Raw genomic sequence first — 8,673 nt, 5'->3', positions numbered from 1 at the left:
CACACCGATGGGCTCTGAGTAGCATCAATTTCCCTTTTGTTCCTCCAGACCTTACAACTTTTGTAAACAATCTTCTGTATTAAATTCTCTCTGTCTGAAATAACTAGGTGGATTTCTGCTTTACTGACTGGACACTGACACAGAGGAATCTTATCTTCTTCTTCATATGTTTGTTGTGAATGTTAAAGGGGATAAACATGATAAACATAAAAGTGCTCAGTTTAGCATCCAACACAAAGAAAATGTTTCAAATTACTCTATAGCCTCATATTCATTTATTCAACCAAAAGTTAGTTAAGCATAGACTTTATGCTTGGAGATTTTGCTGTTTGAATCCAGCTGGACACAGAGAAGAGAGAAGAAAGCCGTGCTCAAGAAGTCTTTAAGATAAAGATGAAGAATACTAGATATTAAGCTGTTATATTACAGCTCCAAATCCATCCTGCTATATGCTGTTCTGTGATGCTGGTGCTGGAACTCTGGAAATCACAACTTTTCTTTGCCTTAAATGAATGATTCCTGTTAGGTTCTATGAATAGGAGCTGGAAGAGAGAGACTGGAAGGCAGGCAGGAGATGGGACTGGTTCCTTCCTTCTTGCTTGCTGACTCCTATCAGATGCCCCAGCAATGGATCTTCACTCCAGGAACAACAGTTCCGGTTTCCAGCTTCTTCCTTCATTCCCAGAAATAGTCTATCTAGGCAGTGCCCCCTCCTGAGAAGGAAAAGTCTCAGTTCCATGATGCTTCTCCAAATTTCTAGTGTCCAAAATCACTTCAACCTCTGCCACTTCATTTTCCTAGCCTTTGGGATATGTGGCTTCTTAGTGTAGTATTCCCTTGATTGCCTTTCAAGTCTTCCAATAACTATTAACCAATTCCCCTCTATTAAAATAACTAATATGGTTTTGTTTTTCTAACTGGACCCTCATTGACACAGGAGATGACGAATGTCCAGATGGACAGTTGAAGAATAAATATTGACCCAGAGCCAAGCAGCGCTAGTAATTTGGGTTCTCCACAGCAGTTGGAGAAGTTGGGTCTAAACTCTTTGCTTCTAAAAGTGTGTGTTGGTAATTTTAGTGGAAGACAGCTACTTACAGACCCTTGGGAACTAACAAAGAAATGAAAAGCTAAAAAATGTAATTTCAAACTATGATTCTGTTTATTTTAAGTAATATTTATATAATTATTGCATAGTTATTATATTATCATGCTTTTTATAATAATAAGTGTATTATCATGAGCAACATTGTATCAGGTACGTTCACTATGTAACAAACCACCCCAAATCCTAGAGCTTCAGTTCAGTTCAGTCGCTCAGTTGTGTCCGACTCTTTGCGACTCCATGAATCGCAGCACGCCAGGCCTCCCTGTCCATCACCACCTCCCAGAGTTCACTCAGACTCAGGCCCATAGAGTCAGTATGCCATCCAGCCATCTCATCCTCGGTCGTCCCCTTCTCCTCCTGCCCCCAATCCCTCCCAGCATCAGAGTCTTTTCCAATGAGTCAACTCTTCCGATGAGGTGGCCAAAGTACTGGAGTTTCAGCTTTAGCATCATTCCTTCCAAAGATATCCCAGGGTTGATCTCCTTCAGAATGGACTGGTTGGATCTCCTTGCAGTCCAAGGGACTCTCAAGAGTCTTCTCCAACACCACAGTTCAAACTCATCAATTCTTCGGCGCTCAGCCTTCTTCACAGTCCAACTCTCACATCCATACATGACCACAGGAAAAACCGTAGCCTTGACTAGACGGACCTTTGTTGGCAAAGTAATGTCTCTGCTTTTCAATATGCTATCTAGGTTGGTCATAACTTTTCTTCCAAGGAGTAAGCGTCTTTTAATTTCATGGCTGCAGTCACCGTCTGCAGTGATTTTGGAGCCCCCCAAAAATAAAGTCTGACACTGTTTCCACTCTTTACCCATCTATTTTCCCATGAAGTGATGGGACTGGATGCCATGATCTTTGTTTTCTGAATGTTGAGCTTTAAGCCAACTTTTTCACTCTCCTCTTTCACTTTCATCAAGAGGCTTTTGAGTTCCTCTTCACTTTCTGCCATCAGGGTGGTGTCATCTGCATCTCTGAGGTTATTGATATTTCTCCAGGCAATCTTGATTCCAGCTTATGTTTCTTCCAGTCCAGCATTTCTCATGATGTACTCTGCGTAGAAGTTAAATAAGCAAGGTGACAATATACAGCCTTGACACACTCCTTTTCTTATCTGGAACCAGTCTGTTGTTCCATGTCAAGTTCTAACTGTTGCTTCCTGACCTGCATACAGATTTCTCAAGAGGCAGGTCAGGTGGTCTGGTATTCCCATTCTTTCAGAATTTTCCACAGTTTATTGTGATCCACACAGTCAAAGGCTTTGGCATAGTCAATAAAGCAGAAATAGATGTTTTCTGGAACTCTCTTGCTTTTTTGATCTCTGGTTCCTCTGCCTTTTCTAAAACCAGCTTGAACATCAGAAAGTTCATGTTTCACATATTGTTGAAGCCTGGCTTGGAGAATTTTGAGTATTACTTTACTAGTATGTGAGATGAGTGCAATTGTGCAGTAGTTTGAGCATTCTTTGGCATTGCCTTTCTTTGGGATTGGAATGAAAACTGACCTTTTCCAGTCCTGTGGCCCCTGCTGAGTTTTCCAAATTTGCTGGCATGTTGAGTGCAGCACTTTCACAGCATCATCTTTCAGGATTTGAAACAGCTCAACTGGAATTCCATCACCTCCACTAGCTTTGTTCATAGTGATGCTTTCTAAGGCCCACTTGACTTCACATTCCAGGATGTCTGGCTCTAGATTAGTGATCCCACCATCGTGATTATCCGGGTCATTAAGATCTTTTTTGTACAGTTGTTCTGTGTATTCTTGCCACCTCTTCTTAATATCTTCTGCTTCTGTTAGGTCCATACCATTTCTGTCCTTTATCGAGCCCAATTTTGCATGAAATGTTCCCTTAGTATCTCTAATTTTCTTGAAGAGATCTCTAGTCTTTCCCATTCTGTTGTTTTCCTCTATTTCTTTGCATTGATCACTGAAGAAGGCTTTCTTATCTCTTCTTGCTATTCTTTGGAACTCTGCATTCAGATGCTTATATCTTTCCTTTTCTCCTTTGCTTTTCACTTCTCTTCTTTTCACAGCTATTTGTAAGCTTAAAACAACAATTTATTTCATTCATGATTCTGTGGGCTGGTAATTTGTGCTGGGCTCAGTTATATGGGTTTTCTGGTCTTAGCTGGACTTGGTTTCCAGTCAAACAGTATGAAATGAGCTCCAGAATCCATGAGGCAAAGACTTACAACTCCTTTCCATTCACTGTAGGTCTCCAAACAGGACAAATAGGATTCATTAAAAATGACTGATCTCTACACCACAGAGGAGACAGCAACAAGAGGAAAGATGTTCAGGAGAAATTTTCTGACCTTCCTCAAGCCTTTCTAGAACACTTTTCTCTCCATCCTCAATTCCTTATTCTTGGGTTCTTCATAGCCTTCTATGGAAGATTCTTTTCTGACTTTCTATATGCAGGGCTTTGTGACTTTTCCCCTCTACATCTCTTTCCCCCTCTACATCTCTTTCCCCCACATTTACAGTCATTCTCCTAAATCTTTGCTTAACCCCTACTCTGGCCCTAGGACTGTCTCTTCCCTTCCCCCTTCCCTTCCTTTCCTCCCCCCAAGATCCTTCTCCATGCCTCCTGCCCCCTATGCTATTTGTTATCCAAAAGGCCCTGAATTGCTTTGAAAGGTGACTGTGGTGCTTATGTGAGGTGCATTTGCATGAAAGGAAGGAGAGAAAAACTAGACAAAAAGAATCTGTCTTAACAGTTTCTCCTACTTCTGGAAATCCCTAGAAAATTTCCAACGTCTAAGCCCTTACTGGGGCTCAGGGAAAACTATGCCTTTTTTGTCATTACTGTCATTTTAATTTTTTCTCAGTTAATTTTGTTGCAGGTAGGGCAACAGTAAATTTCTGCACAGTGTTTTGCTACAAGTGCCCAATATTTTAAATACATGATAGGTTAGATAATCTTGGGGTTTCCCTGATTGCTCAGACAGAGATCTGGGTTCAATATCTGGGCTGGGAAGATCCCTTGGAGAAGGAAATGGCAACCCACTCCAGGATTCTTGCCTGAAGAATCCCATGGACAGAGGAGCCTGGCAGGCTATAAGAGTTGGACACAACTGAGCGACTAACACTTTAAGTAAACTTTGTGGATTCTAACAACATTTCTAATGCATTTTCTACACAAGAACATTTGTAGATTTCCAAACTGATTTACTAAACTTTTCTTGAAGACAACTAGTTATAAGTTGAGAATGTCTTTGTCTTACACTAGATTCCCAAGAAACAGAGTCTGAGATAAGAATTTATGCTGCAGGTGTTCCTGGAAGGGCCTGAGAGTGGATTCTTGTCTAACACTTAGAAATGACTTGTCCAAGGAGACACATATACTGACAAAAGAAAGACTTTATTGCAAACGGGTACTTGATCAGAGAACTGTAGGGTGAGGGAACCCAGGAGAGCTGCTTTGCTATGCGATTCACAATCTCAGGTTTTAAGGTAACAGTGTTATCTTTCTGAGTTGTCTCTGGCCAGTCATCGTGCTTGTGCATATATTTGGTTTGACTCAGTGTCCTTCTTGGCAGTGCTCACGTGTTTCAGCCAAGATAAATTCCAGCGTGAGGCTTTCTGGGAGGTTGGCAAGACATTTTATGGGCTGGTGTCTCCTCCCTCCTTTTGGCCCCTCCCAAATTCTCCTGGTTAGATTTTGGCAACAGCACAAAGTTCCTTACTGGGACCTACTGTTATGAGACAACTCATGCAAACAAACATTTTCATGCCTGACCAAGGCAGGTAGTTTCAATCAATGGTTGCTAACAAAGAGATTCATTAGAATATATTATCAGAGATATCAGGAAGGGAATGAGTGAACCAAGAAAGTGAACCAAGAAAAAGATGGAGAGGAAGCACAGGTGTCACCCTTCAGTCAAGGGCTATGCTCAAGGGGCTGAATATCCTCTGGCATGTGGGGTTCCCTGTGGCCTCAAGCAAAATGGGTTTTAAGTAGCCAGAGGAAAGCCCTCATACAAAGAAGCACTAGTTCCAGGTGTTTGGGATGAAAGCATCCAAGGAACCAGACACGGGAGAATGGTAAAGGACTTGAGGGGATATTAGTGAAGAAGTGATCATGAATGCTGCCTTCCTGCATTATGGACTTTTGTTAGTGTTTCATGAATGTTTGCCCTTGTTTCTGAAATGAATATGACTTCATGGATATAATCTTTTTAAGAAAATAAGATTACCTTTTCTCCTTGGTGTCCAATGTGTTCTTCAGCCTTAACATTTCTTTCTCCTCTGTTTTCCTTCTTTTCTTCCTTACATTTTTATAAAACACATACAATAATAGTTAGCATTTATGGAGTACTTAATATGGCCAGGTACTTGTTTGTTTTTATTTGTTGTGTGCTTGGTATGATCCAGGTATTTAATTTAATTAATACTATAATTCATAATGAATTAATTAACAATGAAGTCATTGATTCATTTCATTTAATACTCATAAAAGTCCCCCTGAGATGAATAATATTGTTATCCTCACTTTTAATTAGAGGATTGTACACAGATTAAATAACAGGCCAATAAGTGAATGTGGACATATTTGCCTTTTTCTTCCTTTCCCCTCTGCTTGTCATCCTCTCCTACACACACACACAGTTATTTTAATACCCATTCATTATAATGGGATTCATTTGCAGATATCAAGTCCCAGTGAGTTTATCAAGAAGGGAGTAAGCCTCCTTGGTTAAAATAACACTGTGCAGTAGGACAGAAAATAAGCTGTCACGGCAAACTAGCCATCTTTTACTTTCACAACATAAAAAGGAGACACCTTTGAGCCGGCCAGAAGTTGCCAGAGGCTTTAACAGAAGTCAGGTGTCAATGAGTTTCACCCACTGCTCACCTGAACCCCACGGAGCCCCCAAATGTGGGGCGACATCCTCCCTCTGGTCATTCCCCAGGTCATTCCTCTCGATGGTCCAGTCAACTCAGATATTTGTCCAGAAAGTGAAGATGTTTAGTTTGCCATGACATCTTATTTTCTGTTTCACTGCACAATGCTATTTTCAGCAGGGCAACCAAGCTCTCAGATAAACTTTGAGAACATTTGAGCCAGCTTGACAGTGAAAAGATTCAGTGCATTCCAAGTTTTATATATTTATTTATTTCACTTTATTCCATGTTTAGTATGACTGAGTAACCAGTTCAATAAAAAAAAAAAAAAAGGTGGGGTGGGAAGCCACTGTGGATTGTATAATACAGCAGCCCAGGTTACTGCAGACTGTATCCTAACAGGTCCAATATTCCTTTCGAAGTACAGATTCTAAACATAGATTAAGCATGATGGCCAGCCGATAGTTCATCCCAATTCACATTATGGCTCTGAATAGGAACAAGCAAGGGTGTCCCTCTTCAGATAGTCAGAAGGCGCATGCCTCCAAGGACCACCTTAACTAGGCAATGCAGAAGCAAGAGAAAAACTCTCAGTAAGGGCTCAATCCTCACTGGCACAAGAACAAAGACATTAAAATCTGCAACCAGCCTCCCCCAGTCTTAGGTATGACCACAGGAGCTAACAATATTTCCAGCAGGGGGCTAGGAGTCAAAGCAAGGCCACCTCATCACTTGCTGTAGGTAGTCCCCTTCAGCATCTCCCACTTTTTGGTCTATTGGGTTGGCCAAAAAGTTTGTTAGGGTTTTTCTGTATAATGTTATATAAAAACCCAAATAAACTATAAGGGCAACCCAATAGTTTTCAGAGAGCTTTTTTTGCACTTCCTATTTCATTTAGGAGAGATTGGATTTGAATTTTATTTATCACCCTGTCTGGCAGCCTGGGATTGAGGTAATGCAGAATTAAAAACCTGAGAATTGGAAGGGGCTGGGGAAGTCATTGAGCACGATTCCCATTCAATGTGAAAATTCTTCTCTTGGATGCAAAAAATGATGGTGGTCTCACTACCTTATATTTCTGTCTATGAAATTGTTGAACAGTATTTTCTTGTGTACGCAGGTTTGATCCCTGGGTTAGAAAGATCTGCTGGAGAAGGACATGGCAACCCACTCCATTATTCTTGCCTAGAGAATCCCATGGACAGAGGAGCCTGGTGGATATGGTCCACAGGGTCACAAAGAGCTGGACACAACTGAACGACCTAGCACACACACATAAGGAATAGGCCATGTCATTTTGGAGTTGGTAAGTTTAACAGATAGTATCACAGGTGTTAAGTGGGTAAAACTGTAAGAAGCCATATTTAAGACAAAGACAATTCAAATAAAATCACACAGCCAGAAACTGCACAGGAAAATATGTGCATGTGCTAAGATTCCATATGCCGCTGGGCAACTAAGCCCATGTGCCACAATTACTGAATCCACAATTACTAAATCCACACCAGCAGCACTGCATTTTAATAAATGCCAACATGGAGGTATATGTAGATAAGAGGTAGCATAAGGGTAATTAATTAACTCTTCCAGGGTAGGGAAGGAGGGAGAGAGAAGTAATGAATGTACTAAATAATCCAAGTACAGAAGAATGACTAAGAGTTGGCCAGGGTGCAAGACGGGAAGAGACCTTAGATGTGTGTGATGGGTAATAAGCCCAGAAAAATCAGGCAGGGCCAGATCACAGGGCTCCTATAAGCCCTGCTCAAGGGTTGAGTTTTATTCCCTCCAGGTAACAGAGCCACAGAAGGACTTTCAGAAGGGGAATGATTTCTTTAAATTGACACTGTCACCAGTTCACGTGGTCTTCAAGCATCTCATCCATCCTCCATCAGTATGGACAGCCTGGGGCAAACTCCTCAAATCGTATTGCTTCTATTTTCCCTCTTTCAAAAGTCATTTCACAGTCATTGTAAAGAAATTCAGGCATTACAGTGGTTTATGGAGATAAATATGAAAGCGGTTTTTTACCTTTTCTTGTGACTCATTCTCTTTCAGAGACAATTTGATGAGCATCCTTCCAGCCTTTATTTATTATATGTATGTGTCTTATTTATTATAGATAGCCACATATCTGTGTCTATCTATACAAGATTTTTTAATATCTGAGTGAAATCATATCATGTGACTTGCTTTTTCATGTGGCAGTATTCTTGGAAACCTTTCCATACCAATTCATATAGCCATCCCTCTTTTGACATCGGTATAATATTCTATACTATAGCTGTACTACAATTAATTTAGTCATGCCTTGTAGACATTTAAGTTGTTGCCAATATTTTCTATTTAAATACTATTAAAAAATTAATATTTTGTGCAATTTTTATATATACTTTGCAGCTAAGGGCTTTCCTGGTGGCTCAGACGGTAAAGCATCTGCCTGCAATGCAGGAGACCCAGGTTCAATTCCTGGGTCAGGAAGATCCCCTGGAGAAGGAAATGGCAGTGATCGCGCTCGCCAAACTCCTGAGCTACTCGGACCTGGGAAGGGCACAAAACGCAGTCCCAACCGAATCTGTGCATCTGAGGGCTACCTGAGCGCCGAACCTGAGCGGCTTAGACCGGGGAAGTGCACACAGCCTAGGACTGGCCTCAGACGGTTCCCGGCTGAGCATCGTAGAGCCAGAGCAAGAAGGGACAGGTCAAGAGGGGCTGAGACA

General features: G+C 41.2%; 1 non-coding gene across 1 annotated transcript; it reads left to right on the top strand.

Annotated features, from left to right (window-relative positions):
• Positions 1-8,362: 8,362 nt before the first annotated feature.
• TRNAC-GCA (transfer RNA cysteine (anticodon GCA)) lies at positions 8,363-8,435 on the top strand. The gene has a single exon. It is a non-coding gene; the product is annotated as a tRNA-Cys (tRNA).
• The last annotated feature ends 238 nt before the right edge of the window (positions 8,436-8,673 follow it).

The sequence above is a fragment of the Ovis aries genome, chromosome 1, assembly GCF_016772045.2.
Source record: "Ovis aries strain OAR_USU_Benz2616 breed Rambouillet chromosome 1, ARS-UI_Ramb_v3.0, whole genome shotgun sequence".
In the NCBI taxonomy this organism is placed as follows: domain Eukaryota; kingdom Metazoa; phylum Chordata; class Mammalia; order Artiodactyla; family Bovidae; genus Ovis; species Ovis aries.
Note: the sequence above shows the minus strand (reverse complement) of the source record. Positions and strands in the feature narration are given on the sequence as shown.